At 47.8% G+C, this 18996-nt stretch overlaps 12 non-coding genes across 12 annotated transcripts; all 12 read right to left on the reverse strand.

Moving 5' to 3' along the window:
• Positions 1 to 1289: 1289 nt before the first annotated feature.
• Positions 1290 to 1480, reverse strand: LOC142691855 (U2 spliceosomal RNA). The gene has a single exon (XR_012860368.1). It is a non-coding gene; the product is annotated as a U2 spliceosomal RNA (small nuclear RNA).
• A 1292-nt stretch (positions 1481 to 2772) lies between these two features.
• Positions 2773 to 2963, reverse strand: LOC142691856 (U2 spliceosomal RNA). Its single transcript, XR_012860369.1, has one exon. It is a non-coding gene; the product is annotated as a U2 spliceosomal RNA (small nuclear RNA).
• A 1288-nt stretch (positions 2964 to 4251) lies between these two features.
• On the reverse strand, positions 4252 to 4442 carry LOC142691859 (U2 spliceosomal RNA). The gene has a single exon (XR_012860371.1). It is a non-coding gene; the product is annotated as a U2 spliceosomal RNA (small nuclear RNA).
• A 1300-nt stretch (positions 4443 to 5742) lies between these two features.
• Positions 5743 to 5933, reverse strand: LOC142691860 (U2 spliceosomal RNA). The gene has a single exon (XR_012860372.1). It is a non-coding gene; the product is annotated as a U2 spliceosomal RNA (small nuclear RNA).
• A 1277-nt stretch (positions 5934 to 7210) lies between these two features.
• LOC142691861 (U2 spliceosomal RNA) lies at positions 7211 to 7401 on the reverse strand. Its single transcript, XR_012860373.1, has one exon. It is a non-coding gene; the product is annotated as a U2 spliceosomal RNA (small nuclear RNA).
• A 1284-nt stretch (positions 7402 to 8685) lies between these two features.
• LOC142691862 (U2 spliceosomal RNA) lies at positions 8686 to 8876 on the reverse strand. The gene has a single exon (XR_012860374.1). It is a non-coding gene; the product is annotated as a U2 spliceosomal RNA (small nuclear RNA).
• A 1293-nt stretch (positions 8877 to 10169) lies between these two features.
• Positions 10170 to 10360, reverse strand: LOC142691863 (U2 spliceosomal RNA). Its single transcript, XR_012860375.1, has one exon. It is a non-coding gene; the product is annotated as a U2 spliceosomal RNA (small nuclear RNA).
• A 1289-nt stretch (positions 10361 to 11649) lies between these two features.
• LOC142691864 (U2 spliceosomal RNA) lies at positions 11650 to 11840 on the reverse strand. Its single transcript, XR_012860376.1, has one exon. It is a non-coding gene; the product is annotated as a U2 spliceosomal RNA (small nuclear RNA).
• A 1288-nt stretch (positions 11841 to 13128) lies between these two features.
• Positions 13129 to 13319, reverse strand: LOC142691865 (U2 spliceosomal RNA). Its single transcript, XR_012860377.1, has one exon. It is a non-coding gene; the product is annotated as a U2 spliceosomal RNA (small nuclear RNA).
• A 1284-nt stretch (positions 13320 to 14603) lies between these two features.
• LOC142691866 (U2 spliceosomal RNA) lies at positions 14604 to 14794 on the reverse strand. The gene has a single exon (XR_012860378.1). It is a non-coding gene; the product is annotated as a U2 spliceosomal RNA (small nuclear RNA).
• Positions 14795 to 16071: 1277 nt separating this feature from the next.
• LOC142691867 (U2 spliceosomal RNA) lies at positions 16072 to 16262 on the reverse strand. Its single transcript, XR_012860379.1, has one exon. It is a non-coding gene; the product is annotated as a U2 spliceosomal RNA (small nuclear RNA).
• Positions 16263 to 17566: 1304 nt separating this feature from the next.
• On the reverse strand, positions 17567 to 17757 carry LOC142691868 (U2 spliceosomal RNA). The gene has a single exon (XR_012860380.1). It is a non-coding gene; the product is annotated as a U2 spliceosomal RNA (small nuclear RNA).
• Positions 17758 to 18996: the final 1239 nt, after the last annotated feature.

Genomic DNA, 18996 nt, shown 5'->3' on the forward strand with positions numbered 1-18996 from the left:
ACGGGCCGCGCGTTGCCCGAGCCTGCCCGATACTGCTGTTCAGCCCTTGCAGCGATTCAGCCTACTTCTAGGCAATTCCATGGGGCCCTGCAGGCTCACACACTCACAGCTACACGGGAGGTGAATAAAGGCCGGAGAGGAAGCCAGACAGGATTTGCTTCTTTTGCTTGCACCACAATGCAGTGCTGAAAGAGGAGGAATCTACATAAAAACGCCTTCCTGGCAACGCCCAAATGCCCTGCTGCCATGCAGATAAACACTGGCAGCGGCAGCAAGTGCATGCCCACAGCCACCCCTTGTTCCTTCACACCTTGTATCAGCTGTAATCCAGTCCAGTCCAGTGCTGCCTGCTGAGCAGCACTGACCAACACTGCCTGGGCCCAGGCTTTTATCTCTGAGGCCCCATTATGATGTCAGAAAGCTGGCTCTGGAATCCTGAGGGCTCCACTATGACACGTGCAAAGTTCCGTCTGAACTTTATATAAGACGGTGAGGCTCAGTCAGTCACTCAGTGTTGCCTGAGAGGGCAACACTGCAACAGCCGGCCGCCAGGCTGTCTTTTTTTTGCACAGCTAGTTGCCTCCAGGAGGCCACAAGAGGGAGACAAGGGACTGCAAAATGGAAAATAGGCATCCACCAACTTTACAGACAACTTCTCCTTGCTCCTACAACCTCCATCCTTGCACAGTTTGTTATTCTTCTAGGTAACATAGTAACAAATCCAAATTGCTGCTCTCTTTGTAGGCAAGCAAGGCTTTGTTGCAACTGCAATTCTTACTTCTTCTTGAAATGTAGGGACGACAGTACATTCCATCACATCCATCTAGTGTACACAGGTAGGTCCATTGTGGCGGGCAGGCGCGCGGGCGGGCTGCTTTATTGGCTGTTTGCTGTTCCCCTACTCCACTCCACTATTTGACTGTTGTGCTGCATCAATCAATCAATCAATCAATCAATCAATCAATCAATCAATCAATCAATCAATCAATCAGTGGCTGGCTCAGGTGCAGCTCTTTAACGTACCTAAAAGGGAGGGCGGAGAGAAGACAAGGAAGGTGAATGAGGTGTTCCAATGTGAAATGCCGGAAACACAGAAACACAGACGACACACAACAAGAGGTGGCAATCTATTCATTAATTGCATTTAATCAATGAGCTCATTATCACTCATGCATTGTCCAACAGGTGTTGAAATAATGGGATTAAAAGGGGAGATCCCTTCAGAAAGACAGAAACAATAGCAAAGACAAAAAACACTTTTGGAATCTGCTTTTAGTCAACACATAAGGAAAGGGTGCACCGGTCCTGGAAATACTGCAATACCAGGTCAATGCGTGGAGTGGACAGAGCAAGCTCTATTTCCATCTCCCTGTTCTAAAAATCCATTTAATATATGGTCCCCAGATAGGGGACGTATCAGATATTAAACTGATAAGAACAGATACTACACTTGATCTTAGCCAAAAGGCCGAGAAGCGATAACCCGAACGGGCCGCGCGTTGCCCGAGCCTGCCCGATACTGCTGTTCAGCCCTTGCAGCGATTCAGCCTACTTCTAGGCAATTCCATGGGGCCCTGCAGGCTCACACACTCACAGCTACACGGGAGGTGAATAAAGGCCGGAGAGGAAGCCAGACAGGATTTGCTTCTTTTGCTTGCACCACAATGCAGTGCTGAAAGAGGAGGAATCTACATAAAAACGCCTTCCTGGCAACGCCCAAATGCCCTGCTGCCATGCAGATAAACACTGGCAGCGGCAGCAAGTGCATGCCCACAGCCACCCCTTGTTCCTTCACACCTTGTATCAGCTGTAATCCAGTCCAGTCCAGTGCTGCCTGCTGAGCAGCACTGACCAACACTGCCTGGGCCCAGGCTTTTATCTCTGAGGCCCCATTATGATGTCAGAAAGCTGGCTCTGGAATCCTGAGGGCTCCACTATGACACGTGCAAAGTACCGTCTGAACTTTATATAAGACGGTGAGGCTCAGTCAGTCACTCAGTGTTGCCTGAGAGGGCAACACTGCAACAGCCGGCCGCCAGGCTGTCTTTTTTTTGCACAGCTAGTTGCCTCCAGGAGGCCACAAGAGGGAGACAAGGGACTGCAAAATGGAAAATAGGCATCCACCAACTTTACAGACAACTTCTCCTTGCTCCTACAACCTCCATCCTTGCACAGTTTGTTATTCTTCTAGGTAACATAGTAACAAATCCAAATTGCTGCTCTCTTTGTAGGCAAGCAAGGCTTTGTTGCAACTGCAATTCTTACTTCTTCTTGAAATGTAGGGACGACAGTACATTCCATCACATCCATCTAGTGTACACAGGTAGGTCCATTGTGGCGGGCAGGCGAGCGGGCGGGCTGCTTTATTGGCTGTTTGCTGTTCCCCTACTCCACTCCACTATTTGACTGTTGTGCTGCATCAATCAATCAATCAATCAATCAATCAATCAATCAATCAATCAATCAATCAATCAGTGGCTGGCTCAGGTGCAGCTCTTTAACTTACCTAAAAGGGAGGGCGGAGAGAAGACAAGGAAGGTGAATGAGGTGTTCCAATGTGAAATGCCGGAAACACAGAAACACAGACGACACACAACAAGAGGTGGCAATCTATTCATTAATTGCATTTAATCAATGAGCTCATTATCACTCATGCATTGTCCAACAGGTGTTGAAATAATGGGATTAAAAGGGGAGATCCCTTCAGAAAGACAGAAACAATAGCAAAGACAAAAAACACTTTTGGAATCTGCTTTTAGTCAACACATAAGGAAAGGGTGCACCGGTCCTGGAAATACTGCAATACCAGGTCAATGCGTGGAGTGGACAGAGCAAGCTCTATTTCCATCTCCCTGTTCTAAAAATCCATTTAATATATGGTCCCCAGATAGGGGACGTATCAGATATTAAACTGATAAGAACAGATACTACACTTGATCTTAGCCAAAAGGCCGAGAAGCGATAACCCGAACGGGCCGCGCGTTGCCCGAGCCTGCCCGATACTGCTGTTCAGCCCTTGCAGCGATTCAGCCTACTTCTAGGCAATTCCATGGGGCCCTGCAGGCTCACACACTCACAGCTACACGGGAGGTGAATAAAGGCCGGAGAGGAAGCCAGACAGGATTTGTTTCTTTTGCTTGCACCACAATGCAGTGCTGAAAGAGGAGGAATCTACATAAAAACGCCTTCCTGGCAACGCCCAAATGCCCTGCTGCCATGCAGATAAACACTGGCAGCGGCAGCAAGTGCATGCCCACAGCCACCCCTTGTTCCTTCACACCTTGTATCAGCTGTAATCCAGTCCAGTCCAGTGCTGCCTGCTGAGCAGCACTGACCAACACTGCCTGGGCCCAGGCTTTTATCTCTGAGGCCCCATTATGATGTCAGAAAGCTGGCTCTGGAATCCTGAGGGCTCCACTATGACACGTGCAAAGTTCCGTCTGAACTTTATATAAGACGGTGAGGCTCAGTCAGTCACTCAGTGTTGCCTGAGAGGGCAACACTGCAACAGCCGGCCGCCAGGCTGTCTTTTTTTTGCACAGCTAGTTGCCTCCAGGAGGCCACAAGAGGGAGACAAGGGACTGCAAAATGGAAAATAGGCATCCACCAACTTTACAGACAACTTCTCCTTGCTCCTACAACCTCCATCCTTGCACAGTTTGTTATTCTTCTAGGTAACATAGTAACAAATCCAAATTGCTGCTCTCTTTGTAGGCAAGCAAGGCTTTGTTGCAACTGCAATTCTTACTTCTTCTTGAAATGTAGGGACGACAGTACATTCCATCACATCCATCTAGTGTACACAGGTAGGTCCATTGTGGCGGGCAGGCGAGCGGGCGGGCTGCTTTATTGGCTGTTTGCTGTTCCCCTACTCCACTCCACTATTTGACTGTTGTGCTGCATCAATCAATCAATCAATCAATCAATCAATCAATCAATCAATCAATCAATCAGTGGCTGGCTCAGGTGCAGCTCTTTAACTTACCTAAAAGGGAGGGCGGAGAGAAGACAAGGAAGGTGAATGAGGTGTTCCAATGTGAAATGCCGGAAACACAGAAACACAGACGACACACAACAAGAGGTGGCAATCTATTCATTAATTGCATTTAATCAATGAGCTCATTATCACTCATGCATTTTCCAACAGGTGTTGAAATAATGGGATTAAAAGGGGAGATCCCTTCAGAAAGACAGAAACAATAGCAAAGACAAAAAACACTTTTGGAATCTGCTTTTAGTCAACACATAAGGAAAGGGTGCACCGGTCCTGGAAATACTGCAATACCAGGTCAATGCGTGGAGTGGACAGAGCAAGCTCTATTTCCATCTCCCTGTTCTAAAAATCCATTTAATATATGGTCCCCAGATAGGGGACGTATCAGATATTAAACTGATAAGAACAGATACTACACTTGATCTTAGCCAAAAGGCCGAGAAGCGATAACCCGAACGGGCCGCGCGTTGCCCGAGCCTGCCCGATACTGCTGTTCAGCCCTTGCAGCGATTCAGCCTACTTCTAGGCAATTCCATGGGGCCCTGCAGGCTCACACACTCACAGCTACACGGGAGGTGAATAAAGGCCGGAGAGGAAGCCAGACAGGATTTGCTTCTTTTGCTTGCACCACAATGCAGTGCTGAAAGAGGAGGAATCTACATAAAAACGCCTTCCTGGCAACGCCCAAATGCCCTGCTGCCATGCAGATAAACACTGGCAGCGGCAGCAAGTGCATGCCCACAGCCACCCCTTGTTCCTTCACACCTTGTATCAGCTGTAATCCAGTCCAGTCCAGTGCTGCCTGCTGAGCAGCACTGACCAACACTGCCTGGGCCCAGGCTTTTATCTCTGAGGCCCCATTATGATGTCAGAAAGCTGGCTCTGGAATCCTGAGGGCTCCACTATGACACGTGCAAAGTTCCGTCTGAACTTTATATAAGACGGTGAGGCTCAGTCAGTCACTCAGTGTTGCCTGAGAGGGCAACACTGCAACAGCCGGCCGCCAGGCTGTCTTTTTTTTGCACAGCTAGTTGCCTCCAGGAAGCCACAAGAGGGAGACAAGGGACTGCAAAATGGAAAATAGGCATCCACCAACTTTACAGACAACTTCTCCTTGCTCCTACAACCTCCATCCTTGCACAGTTTGTTATTCTTCTAGGTAACATAGTAACAAATCCAAATTGCTGCTCTCTTTGTAGGCAAGCAAGGCTTTGTTGCAACTGCAATTCTTACTTCTTCTTGAAATGTAGGGACGACAGTACATTCCATCACATCCATCTAGTGTACACAGGTAGGTCCATTGTGGCGGGCAGGCGAGCGGGCGGGCTGCTTTATTGGCTGTTTGCTGTTCCCCTACTCCACTCCACTATTTGACTGTTGTGCTGCATCAATCAATCAATCAATCAATCAATCAATCAATCAATCAATCAATCAATCAATCAATCAATCAGTGGCTGGCTCAGGTGCAGCTCTTTAACTTACCTAAAAGGGAGGGCGGAGAGAAGACAAGGAAGGTGAATGAGGTGTTCCAATGTGAAATGCCGGAAACACAGAAACACAGACGACACACAACAAGAGGTGGCAATCTATTCATTAATTGCATTTAATCAATGAGCTCATTATCACTCATGCATTGTCCAACAGGTGTTGAAATAATGGGATTAAAAGGGGAGATCCCTTCAGAAAGACAGAAACAATAGCAAAGACAAAAAACACTTTTGGAATCTGCTTTTAGTCAACACATAAGGAAAGGGTGCACCGGTCCTGGAAATACTGCAATACCAGGTCAATGCGTGGAGTGGACAGAGCAAGCTCTATTTCCATCTCCCTGTTCTAAAAATCCATTTAATATATGGTCCCCAGATAGGGGACGTATCAGATATTAAACTGATAAGAACAGATACTACACTTGATCTTAGCCAAAAGGCCGAGAAGCGATAACCCGAACGGGCCGCGCGTTGCCCGAGCCTGCCCGATACTGCTGTTCAGCCCTTGCAGCGATTCAGCCTACTTCTAGGCAATTCCATGGGGCCCTGCAGGCTCACACACTCACAGCTACACGGGAGGTGAATAAAGGCCGGAGAGGAAGCCAGACAGGATTTGCTTCTTTTGCTTGCACCACAATGCAGTGCTGAAAGAGGAGGAATCTACATAAAAACGCCTTCCTGGCAACGCCCAAATGCCCTGCTGCCATGCAGATAAACACTGGCAGCGGCAGCAAGTGCATGCCCACAGCCACCCCTTGTTCCTTCACACCTTGTATCAGCTGTAATCCAGTCCAGTCCAGTGCTGCCTGCTGAGCAGCACTGACCAACACTGCCTGGGCCCAGGCTTTTATCTCTGAGGCCCCATTATGATGTCAGAAAGCTGGCTCTGGAATCCTGAGGGCTCCACTATGACACGTGCAAAGTTCCGTCTGAACTTTATATAAGACGGTGAGGCTCAGTCAGTCACTCAGTGTTGCCTGAGAGGGCAACACTGCAACAGCCGGCCGCCAGGCTGTCTTTTTTTTGCACAGCTAGTTGCCTCCAGGAGGCCACAAGAGGGAGACAAGGGACTGCAAAATGGAAAATAGGCATCCACCAACTTTACAGACAACTTCTCCTTGCTCCTACAACCTCCATCCTTGCACAGTTTGTTATTCTTCTAGGTAACATAGTAACAAATCCAAATTGCTGCTCTCTTTGTAGGCAAGCAAGGCTTTGTTGCAACTGCAATTCTTACTTCTTCTTGAAATGTAGGGACGACAGTACATTCCATCACATCCATCTAGTGTACACAGGTAGGTCCATTGTGGCGGGCAGGCGAGCGGGCGGGCTGCTTTATTGGCTGTTTGCTGTTCCCCTACTCCACTCCACTATTTGACTGTTGTGCTGCAATCAATCAATCAATCAATCAATCAATCAATCAATCAATCAATCAATCAGTGGCTGGCTCAGGTGCAGCTCTTTAACTTACCTAAAAGGGAGGGCGGAGAGAAGACAAGGAAGGTGAATGAGGTGTTCCAATGTGAAATGCCGGAAACACAGACGACACACAACAAGAGGTGGCAATCTATTCATTAATTGCATTTAATCAATGAGCTCATTATCACTCATGCATTGTCCAACAGGTGTTGAAATAATGGGATTAAAAGGGGAGATCCCTTCAGAAAGACAGAAACAATAGCAAAGACAAAAAACACTTTTGGAATCTGCTTTTAGTCAACACATAAGGAAAGGGTGCACCGGTCCTGGAAATACTGCAATACCAGGTCAATGCGTGGAGTGGACAGAGCAAGCTCTATTTCCATCTCCCTGTTCTAAAAATCCATTTAATATATGGTCCCCAGATAGGGGACGTATCAGATATTAAACTGATAAGAACAGATACTACACTTGATCTTAGCCAAAAGGCCGAGAAGCGATAACCCGAACGGGCCGCGCGTTGCCCGAGCCTGCCCGATACTGCTGTTCAGCCCTTGCAGCGATTCAGCCTACTTCTAGGCAATTCCATGGGGCCCTGCAGGCTCACACACTCACAGCTACACGGGAGGTGAATAAAGGCCGGAGAGGAAGCCAGACAGGATTTGCTTCTTTTGCTTGCACCACAATGCAGTGCTGAAAGAGGAGGAATCTACATAAAAACGCCTTCCTGGCAACGCCCAAATGCCCTGCTGCCATGCAGATAAACACTGGCAGCGGCAGCAAGTGCATGCCCACAGCCACCCCTTGTTCCTTCACACCTTGTATCAGCTGTAATCCAGTCCAGTCCAGTGCTGCCTGCTGAGCAGCACTGACCAACACTGCCTGGGCCCAGGCTTTTATCTCTGAGGCCCCATTATGATGTCAGAAAGCTGGCTCTGGAATCCTGAGGGCTCCACTATGACACGTGCAAAGTTCCGTCTGAACTTTATATAAGACGGTGAGGCTCAGTCAGTCACTCAGTGTTGCCTGAGAGGGCAACACTGCAACAGCCGGCCGCCAGGCTGTCTTTTTTTTGCACAGCTAGTTGCCTCCAGGAGGCCACAAGAGGGAGACAAGGGACTGCAAAATGGAAAATAGGCATCCACCAACTTTACAGACAACTTCTCCTTGCTCCTACAACCTCCATCCTTGCACAGTTTGTTATTCTTCTAGGTAACATAGTAACAAATCCAAATTGCTGCTCTCTTTGTAGGCAAGCAAGGCTTTGTTGCAACTGCAATTCTTACTTCTTCTTGAAATGTAGGGACGACAGTACATTCCATCACATCCATCTAGTGTACACAGGTAGGTCCATTGTGGCGGGCAGGCGAGCGGGCGGGCTGCTTTATTGGCTGTTTGCTGTTCCCCTACTCCACTCCACTATTTGACTGTTGTGCTGCATCAATCAATCAATCAATCAATCAATCAATCAATCAATCAATCAATCAATCAGTGGCTGGCTCAGGTGCAGCTCTTTAACTTACCTAAAAGGGAGGGCGGAGAGAAGACAAGGAAGGTGAATGAGGTGTTCCAATGTGAAATGCCGGAAACACAGAAACACAGACGACACACAACAAGAGGTGGCAATCTATTCATTAATTGCATTTAATCAATGAGCTCATTATCACTCATGCATTGTCCGGTGTTGAAATAATGGGATTAAAAGGGGAGATCCCTTCAGAAAGACAGAAACAATAGCAAAGACAAAAAACACTTTTGGAATCTGCTTTTAGTCAACACATAAGGAAAGGGTGCACCGGTCCTGGAAATACTGCAATACCAGGTCAATGCGTGGAGTGGACAGAGCAAGCTCTATTTCCATCTCCCTGTTCTAAAAATCCATTTAATATATGGTCCCCAGATAGGGGACGTATCAGATATTAAACTGATAAGAACAGATACTACACTTGATCTTAGCCAAAAGGCCGAGAAGCGATAACCCGAACGGGCCGCGCGTTGCCCGAGCCTGCCCGATACTGCTGTTCAGCCCTTGCAGCGATTCAGCCTACTTCTAGGCAATTCCATGGGGCCCTGCAGGCTCACACACTCACAGCTACACGGGAGGTGAATAAAGGCCGGAGAGGAAGCCAGACAGGATTTGCTTCTTTTGCTTGCACCACAATGCAGTGCTGAAAGAGGAGGAATCTACATAAAAACGCCTTCCTGGCAACGCCCAAATGCCCTGCTGCCATGCAGATAAACACTGGCAGCGGCAGCAAGTGCATGCCCACAGCCACCCCTTGTTCCTTCACACCTTGTATCAGCTGTAATCCAGTCCAGTCCAGTGCTGCCTGCTGAGCAGCACTGACCAACACTGCCTGGGCCCAGGCTTTTATCTCTGAGGCCCCATTATGATGTCAGAAAGCTGGCTCTGGAATCCTGAGGGCTCCACTATGACACGTGCAAAGTTCCGTCTGAACTTTATATAAGACGGTGAGGCTCAGTCAGTCACTCAGTGTTGCCTGAGAGGGCAACACTGCAACAGCCGGCCGCCAGGCTGTCTTTTTTTTGCACAGCTAGTTGCCTCCAGGAGGCCACAAGAGGGAGACAAGGGACTGCAAAATGGAAAATAGGCATCCACCAACTTTACAGACAACTTCTCCTTGCTCCTACAACCTCCATCCTTGCACAGTTTGTTATTCTTCTAGGTAACATAGTAACAAATCCAAATTGCTGCTCTCTTTGTAGGCAAGCAAGGCTTTGTTGCAACTGCAATTCTTACTTCTTCTTGAAATGTAGGGACGACAGTACATTCCATCACATCCATCTAGTGTACACAGGTAGGTCCATTGTGGCGGGCAGGCGAGCGGGCGGGCTGCTTTATTGGCTGTTTGCTGTTCCCCTACTCCACTCCACTATTTGACTGTTGTGCTGCAATCAATCAATCAATCAATCAATCAATCAATCAATCAATCAATCAATCAATCAATCAATGGCTGGCTCAGGTGCAGCTCTTTAACTTACCTAAAAGGGAGGGCGGAGAGAAGACAAGGAAGGTGAATGAGGTGTTCCAATGTGAAATGCCGGAAACACAGAAACACAGACGACACACAACAAGAGGTGGCAATCTATTCATTAATTGCATTTAATCAATGAGCTCATTATCACTCATGCATTGTCCAACAGGTGTTGAAATAATGGGATTAAAAGGGGAGATCCCTTCAGAAAGACAGAAACAATAGCAAAGACAAAAAACACTTTTGGAATCTGCTTTTAGTCAACACATAAGGAAAGGGTGCACCGGTCCTGGAAATACTGCAATACCAGGTCAATGCGTGGAGTGGACAGAGCAAGCTCTATTTCCATCTCCCTGTTCTAAAAATCCATTTAATATATGGTCCCCAGATAGGGGACGTATCAGATATTAAACTGATAAGAACAGATACTACACTTGATCTTAGCCAAAAGGCCGAGAAGCGATAACCCGAACGGGCCGCGCGTTGCCCGAGCCTGCCCGATACTGCTGTTCAGCCCTTGCAGCGATTCAGCCTACTTCTAGGCAATTCCATGGGGCCCTGCAGGCTCACACACTCACAGCTACACGGGAGGTGAATAAAGGCCGGAGAGGAAGCCAGACAGGATTTGCTTCTTTTGCTTGCACCACAATGCAGTGCTGAAAGAGGAGGAATCTACATAAAAACGCCTTCCTGGCAACGCCCAAATGCCCTGCTGCCATGCAGATAAACACTGGCAGCGGCAGCAAGTGCATGCCCACAGCCACCCCTTGTTCCTTCACACCTTGTATCAGCTGTAATCCAGTCCAGTCCAGTGCTGCCTGCTGAGCAGCACTGACCAACACTGCCTGGGCCCAGGCTTTTATCTCTGAGGCCCCATTATGATGTCAGAAAGCTGGCTCTGGAATCCTGAGGGCTCCACTATGACACGTGCAAAGTTCCGTCTGAACTTTATATAAGACGGTGAGGCTCAGTCAGTCACTCAGTGTTGCCTGAGAGGGCAACACTGCAACAGCCGGCCGCCAGGCTGTCTTTTTTTTGCACAGCTAGTTGCCTCCAGGAGGCCACAAGAGGGAGACAAGGGACTGCAAAATGGAAAATAGGCATCCACCAACTTTACAGACAACTTCTCCTTGCTCCTACAACCTCCATCCTTGCACAGTTTGTTATTCTTCTAGGTAACATAGTAACAAATCCAAATTGCTGCTCTCTTTGTAGGCAAGCAAGGCTTTGTTGCAACTGCAATTCTTACTTCTTCTTGAAATGTAGGGACGACAGTACATTCCATCACATCCATCTAGTGTACACAGGTAGGTCCATTGTGGCGGGCAGGCGAGCGGGCGGGCTGCTTTATTGGCTGTTTGCTGTTCCCCTACTCCACTCCACTATTTGACTGTTGTGCTGCATCAATCAATCAATCAATCAATCAATCAATCAATCAATCAATCAATCAATCAAGTGGCTGGCTCAGGTGCAGCTCTTTAACTTACCTAAAAGGGAGGGCGGAGAGAAGACAAGGAAGGTGAATGAGGTGTTCCAATGTGAAATGCCGGAAACACAGAAACACAGACGACACACAACAAGAGGTGGCAATCTATTCATTAATTGCATTTAATCAATGAGCTCATTATCACTCATGCATTGTCCAACAGGTGTTGAAATAATGGGATTAAAAGGGGAGATCCCTTCAGAAAGACAGAAACAATAGCAAAGACAAAAAACACTTTTGGAATCTGCTTTTAGTCAACACATAAGGAAAGGGTGCACCGGTCCTGGAAATACTGCAATACCAGGTCAATGCGTGGAGTGGACAGAGCAAGCTCTATTTCCATCTCCCTGTTCTAAAAATCCATTTAATATATGGTCCCCAGATAGGGGACGTATCAGATATTAAACTGATAAGAACAGATACTACACTTGATCTTAGCCAAAAGGCCGAGAAGCGATAACCCGAACGGGCCGCGCGTTGCCCGAGCCTGCCCGATACTGCTGTTCAGCCCTTGCAGCGATTCAGCCTACTTCTAGGCAATTCCATGGGGCCCTGCAGGCTCACACACTCACAGCTACACGGGAGGTGAATAAAGGCCGGAGAGGAAGCCAGACAGGATTTGCTTCTTTTGCTTGCACCACAATGCAGTGCTGAAAGAGGAGGAATCTACATAAAAACGCCTTCCTGGCAACGCCCAAATGCCCTGCTGCCATGCAGATAAACACTGGCAGCGGCAGCAAGTGCATGCCCACAGCCACCCCTTGTTCCTTCACACCTTGTATCAGCTGTAATCCAGTCCAGTCCAGTGCTGCCTGCTGAGCAGCACTGACCAACACTGCCTGGGCCCAGGCTTTTATCTCTGAGGCCCCATTATGATGTCAGAAAGCTGGCTCTGGAATCCTGAGGGCTCCACTATGACACGTGCAAAGTTCCGTCTGAACTTTATATAAGACGGTGAGGCTCAGTCAGTCACTCAGTGTTGCCTGAGAGGGCAACACTGCAACAGCCGGCCGCCAGGCTGTCTTTTTTTTGCACAGCTAGTTGCCTCCAGGAGGCCACAAGAGGGAGACAAGGGACTGCAAAATGGAAAATAGGCATCCACCAACTTTACAGACAACTTCTCCTTGCTCCTACAACCTCCATCCTTGCACAGTTTGTTATTCTTCTAGGTAACATAGTAACAAATCCAAATTGCTGCTCTCTTTGTAGGCAAGCAAGGCTTTGTTGCAACTGCAATTCTTACTTCTTCTTGAAATGTAGGGACGACAGTACATTCCATCACATCCATCTAGTGTACACAGGTAGGTCCATTGTGGCGGGCAGGCGAGCGGGCGGGCTGCTTTATTGGCTGTTTGCTGTTCCCCTACTCCACTCCACTATTTGACTGTTGTGCTGCATCAATCAATCAATCAATCAATCAATCAATCAATCAATCAATCAATCAATCAGTGGCTGGCTCAGGTGCAGCTCTTTAACTTACCTAAAAGGGAGGGCGGAGAGAAGACAAGGAAGGTGAATGAGGTGTTCCAATGTGAAATGCCGGAAACACAGAAACACAGACGACACACAACAAGAGGTGGCAATCTATTCATTAATTGCATTTAATCAATGAGCTCATTATCACTCATGCATTGTCCAACAGGTGTTGAAATAATGGGATTAAAAGGGGAGATCCCTTCAGAAAGACAGAAACAATAGCAAAGACAAAAAACACTTTTGGAATCTGCTTTTAGTCAACACATAAGGAAAGGGTGCACCGGTCCTGGAAATACTGCAATACCAGGTCAATGCGTGGAGTGGACAGAGCAAGCTCTATTTCCATCTCCCTGTTCTAAAAATCCATTTAATATATGGTCCCCAGATAGGGGACGTATCAGATATTAAACTGATAAGAACAGATACTACACTTGATCTTAGCCAAAAGGCCGAGAAGCGATAACCCGAACGGGCCGCGCGTTGCCCGAGCCTGCCCGATACTGCTGTTCAGCCCTTGCAGCGATTCAGCCTACTTCTAGGCAATTCCATGGGGCCCTGCAGGCTCACACACTCACAGCTACACGGGAGGTGAATAAAGGCCGGAGAGGAAGCCAGACAGGATTTGCTTCTTTTGCTTGCACCACAATGCAGTGCTGAAAGAGGAGGAATCTACATAAAAACGCCTTCCTGGCAACGCCCAAATGCCCTGCTGCCATGCAGATAAACACTGGCAGCGGCAGCAAGTGCATGCCCACAGCCACCCCTTGTTCCTTCACACCTTGTATCAGCTGTAATCCAGTCCAGTCCAGTGCTGCCTGCTGAGCAGCACTGACCAGCACTGCCTGGGCCCAGGCTTTTATCTCTGAGGCCCCATTATGATGTCAGAAAGCTGGCTCTGGAATCCTGAGGGCTCCACTATGACACGTGCAAAGTTCCGTCTGAACTTTATATAAGACGGTGAGGCTCAGTCAGTCACTCAGTGTTGCCTGAGAGGGCAACACTGCAACAGCCGGCCGCCAGGCTGTCTTTTTTTTGCACAGCTAGTTGCCTCCAGGAGGCCACAAGAGGGAGACAAGGGACTGCAAAATGGAAAATAGGCATCCACCAACTTTACAGACAACTTCTCCTTGCTCCTACAACCTCCATCCTTGCACAGTTTGTTATTCTTCTAGGTAACATAGTAACAAATCCAAATTGCTGCTCTCTTTGTAGGCAAGCAAGGCTTTGTTGCAACTGCAATTCTTACTTCTTCTTGAAATGTAGGGACAACAGTACATTCCATCACATCCATCTAGTGTACACAGGTAGGTCCATTGTGGCGGGCAGGCGAGCGGGCGGGCTGCTTTATTGGCTGTTTGCTGTTCCCCTACTCCACTCCACTATTTGACTGTTGTGCTGCATCAATCAATCAATCAATCAATCAATCAATCAATCAATCAATCAATCAGTGGCTGGCTCAGGTGCAGCTCTTTAACTTACCTAAAAGGGAGGGCGGAGAGAAGACAAGGAAGGTGAATGAGGTGTTCCAATGTGAAATGCCGAAAACACAGAAACACAGACGACACACAACAAGAGGTGGCAATCTATTCATTAATTGCATTTAATCAATGAGCTCATTATCACTCATGCATTGTCCAACAGGTGTTGAAATAATGGGATTAAAAGGGGAGATCCCTTCAGAAAGACAGAAACAATAGCAAAGACAAAAAACACTTTTGGAATCTGCTTTTAGTCAACACATAAGGAAAGGGTGCACCGGTCCTGGAAATACTGCAATACCAGGTCAATGCGTGGAGTGGACAGAGCAAGCTCTATTTCCATCTCCCTGTTCTAAAAATCCATTTAATATATGGTCCCCAGATAGGGGACGTATCAGATATTAAACTGATAAGAACAGATACTACACTTGATCTTAGCCAAAAGGCCGAGAAGCGATAACCCGAACGGGCCGCGCGTTGCCCGAGCCTGCCCGATACTGCTGTTCAGCCCTTGCAGCGATTCAGCCTACTTCTAGGCAATTCCATGGGGCCCTGCAGGCTCACACACTCACAGCTACACGGGAGGTGAATAAAGGCCGGAGAGGAAGCCAGACAGGATTTGCTTCTTTTGCTTGCACCACAATGCAGTGCTGAAAGAGGAGGAATCTACATAAAAACGCCTTCCTGGCAACGCCCAAATGCCCTGCTGCCATGCAGATAAACACTGGCAGCGGCAGCAAGTGCATGCCCACAGCCACCCCTTGTTCCTTCACACCTTGTATCAGCTGTAATCCAGTCCAGTCCAGTGCTGCCTGCTGAGCAGCACTGACCAACACTGCCTGGGCCCAGGCTTTTATCTCTGAGGCCCCATTATGATGTCAGAAAGCTGGCTCTGGAATCCTGAGGGCTCCACTATGACACGTGCAAAGTTCCGTCTGAACTTTATATAAGACGGTGAGGCTCAGTCAGTCACTCAGTGTTGCCTGAGAGGGCAACACTGCAACAGCCGGCCGCCAGGCTGTCTTTTTTTTGCACAGCTAGTTGCCTCCAGGAGGCCACAAGAGGGAGACAAGGGACTGCAAAATGGAAAATAGGCATCCACCAACTTTACAGACAACTTCTCCTTGCTCCTACAACCTCCATCCTTGCACAGTTTGTTATTCTTCTAGGTAACATAGTAACAAATCCAAATTGCTGCTCTCTTTGTAGGCAAGCAAGGCTTTGTTGCAACTGCAATTCTTACTTCTTCTTGAAATGTAGGGACGACAGTACATTCCATCACATCCATCTAGTGTACACAGGTAGGTCCATTGTGGCGGGCAGGCGAGCGGGCGGGCTGCTTTATTGGCTGTTTGCTGTTCCCCTACTCCACTCCACTATTTGACTGTTGTGCTGCAATCAATCAATCAATCAATCAATCAATCAATCAATCAATCAGTGGCTGGCTCAGGTGCAGCTCTTTAACTTACCTAAAAGGGAGGGCGGAGAGAAGACAAGGAAGGTGAATGAGGTGTTCCAATGTGAAATGCCGGAAACACAGAAACACAGACGACACACAACAAGAGGTGGCAATCTATTCATTAATTGCATTTAATCAATGAGCTCATTATCACTCATGCATTGTCCAACAGGTGTTGAAATAATGGGATTAAAAGGGGAGATCCCTTCAGAAAGACAGAAACAATAGCAAAGACAAAAAACACTTTTGGAATCTGCTTTTAGTCAACACATAAGGAAAGGGTGCACCGGTCCTGGAAATACTGCAATACCAGGTCAATGCGTGGAGTGGACAGAGCAAGCTCTATTTCCATCTCCCTGTTCTAAAAATCCATTTAATATATGGTCCCCAGATAGGGGACGTATCAGATATTAAACTGATAAGAACAGATACTACACTTGATCTTAGCCAAAAGGCCGAGAAGCGATAACCCGAACGGGCCGCGCGTTGCCCGAGCCTGCCCGATACTGCTGTTCAGCCCTTGCAGCGATTCAGCCTACTTCTAGGCAATTCCATGGGGCCCTGCAGGCTCACACACTCACAGCTACACGGGAGGTGAATAAAGGCCGGAGAGGAAGCCAGACAGGATTTGCTTCTTTTGCTTGCACCACAATGCAGTGCTGAAAGAGGAGGAATCGACATAAAAACGCCTTCCTGGCAACGCCCAAATGCCCTGCTGCCATGCAGATAAACACTGGCAGCGGCAGCAAGTGCATGCCCACAGCCACCCCTTGTTCCTTCACACCTTGTATCAGCTGTAATCCAGTCCAGTCCAGTGCTGCCTGCTGAGCAGCACTGACCAACACTGCCTGGGCCCAGGCTTTTATCTCTGAGGCCCCATTATGATGTCAGAAAGCTGGCTCTGGAATCCTGAGGGCTCCACTATGACACGTGCAAAGTTCCGTCTGAACTTTATATAAGACGGTGAGGCTCAGTCAGTCACTCAGTGTTGCCTGAGAGGGCAACACTGCAACAGCCGGCCGCCAGGCTGTCTTTTTTTTGCACAGCTAGTTGCCTCCAGGAGGCCACAAGAGGGAGACAAGGGACTGCAAAATGGAAAATAGGCATCCACCAACTTTACAGACAACTTCTCCTTGCTCCTACAACCTCCATCCTTGCACAGTTTGTTATTCTTCTAGGTAACATAGTAACAAATCCAAATTGCTGCTCTCTTTGTAGGCAAGCAAGGCTTTGTTGCAACTGCAATTCTTACTTCTTCTTGAAATGTAGGGACGACAGTACATTCCATCACATCCATCTAGTGTACACAGGTAGGTCCATTGTGGCGGGCAGGCGAGCGGGCGGGCTGCTTTATTGGCTGTTTGCTGTTCCCCTACTCCACTCCACTATTTGACTGTTGTGCTGCATCAATCAATCAATCAATCAATCAATCAATCAATCAATCAATCAATCAATCAATCAATCAATCAATCAGTGGCTGGCTCAGGTGCAGCTCTTTAACTTACCTAAAAGGGAGGGCGGAGAGAAGACAAGGAAGGTGAATGAGGTGTTCCAATGTGAAATGCCGGAAACACAGAAACACAGACGACACACAACAAGAGGTGGCAATCTATTCATTAATTGCATTTAATCAATGAGCTCATTATCACTCATGCATTGTCCAACAGGTGTTGAAATAATGGGATTAAAAGGGGAGATCCCTTCAGAAAGACAGAAACAATAGCAAAGACAAAAAACACTTTTGGAATCTGCTTTTAGTCAACACATAAGGAAAGGGTGCACCGGTCCTGGAAATACTGCAATACCAGGTCAATGCGTGGAGTGGACAGAGCAAGCTCTATTTCCATCTCCCTGTTCTAAAAATCCATTTAATATATGGTCCCCAGATAGGGGACGTATCAGATATTAAACTGATAAGAACAGATACTACACTTGATCTTAGCCAAAAGGCCGAGAAGCGATAACCCGAACGGGCCGCGCGTTGCCCGAGCCTGCCCGATACTGCTGTTCAGCCCTTGCAGCGATTCAGCCTACTTCTAGGCAATTCCATGGGGCCCTGCAGGCTCACACACTCACAGCTACACGGGAGGTGAATAAAGGCCGGAGAGGAAGCCAGACAGGATTTGCTTCTTTTGCTTGCACCACAATGCAGTGCTGAAAGAGGAGGAATCGACATAAAAACGCCTTCCTGGCAACGCCCAAATGCCCTGCTGCCATGCAGATAAACACTGGCAGCGGCAGCAAGTGCATGCCCACAGCCACCCCTTGTTCCTTCACACCTTGTATCAGCTGTAATCCAGTCCAGTCCAGTGCTGCCTGCTGAGCAGCACTGACCAATACTGCCTGGGTCCAGGCTTTTATCTCTGAGGCCCCATTATGATGTCAGAAAGCTGGCTCTGGAATCCTGAGGGCTCCACTATGACACGTGCAAAGTTCCGTCTGAACTTTATATAAGACGGTGAGGCTCAGTCAGTCACTCAGTGTTGCCTGAGAGGGCAACACTGCAACAGCCGGCCGCCAGGCTGTCTTTTTTTTGCACAGCTAGTTGCCTCCAGGAGGCCACAAGAGGGAGACAAGGGACTGCAAAATGGAAAATAGGCATCCACCAACTTTACAGACAACTTCTCCTTGCTCCTACAACCTCCATCTTTGCACAGTTTGTTATTCTTCTAGGTAACATAGTAACAAATCCAAATTGCTGCTCTCTTTGTAGGCAAGCAAGGCTTTGTTGCAACTGCAATTCTTACTTCTTCTTGAAATGTAGGGACGACAGTACATTCCATCACATCCATCTAGTGTACACAGGTAGGTCCATTGTGGCGGGCAGGCGAGCGGGCGGGCTGCTTTATTGGCTGTTTGCTGTTCCCCTACTCCACTCCACTATTTGACTGTTGTGCTGCATCAATCAATCAATCAATCAATCAATCAATCAATCAATCAATCAATCAGTGGCTGGCTCAGGTGCAGCTCTTTAACTTACCTAAAAGGGAGGGCGGAGAGAAGACAAGGAAGGTGAATGAGGTGTTCCAATGTGAAATGCCGGAAACACAGAAACACAGACGACACACAACAAGAGGTGGCAATCTATTCATTAATTGCATTTAATCAATGAGCTCATTATCACTCATGCATTGTCCAACAGGTGTTGAAATAATGGGATTAAAAGGGGAGATCCCTTCAGAAAGACAGAAACAATAGCAA

Source organism: Rhinoderma darwinii (genome assembly GCF_050947455.1).
Source record: "Rhinoderma darwinii isolate aRhiDar2 chromosome 5 unlocalized genomic scaffold, aRhiDar2.hap1 SUPER_5_unloc_39, whole genome shotgun sequence".
NCBI lineage: Eukaryota > Metazoa > Chordata > Amphibia > Anura > Rhinodermatidae > Rhinoderma > Rhinoderma darwinii.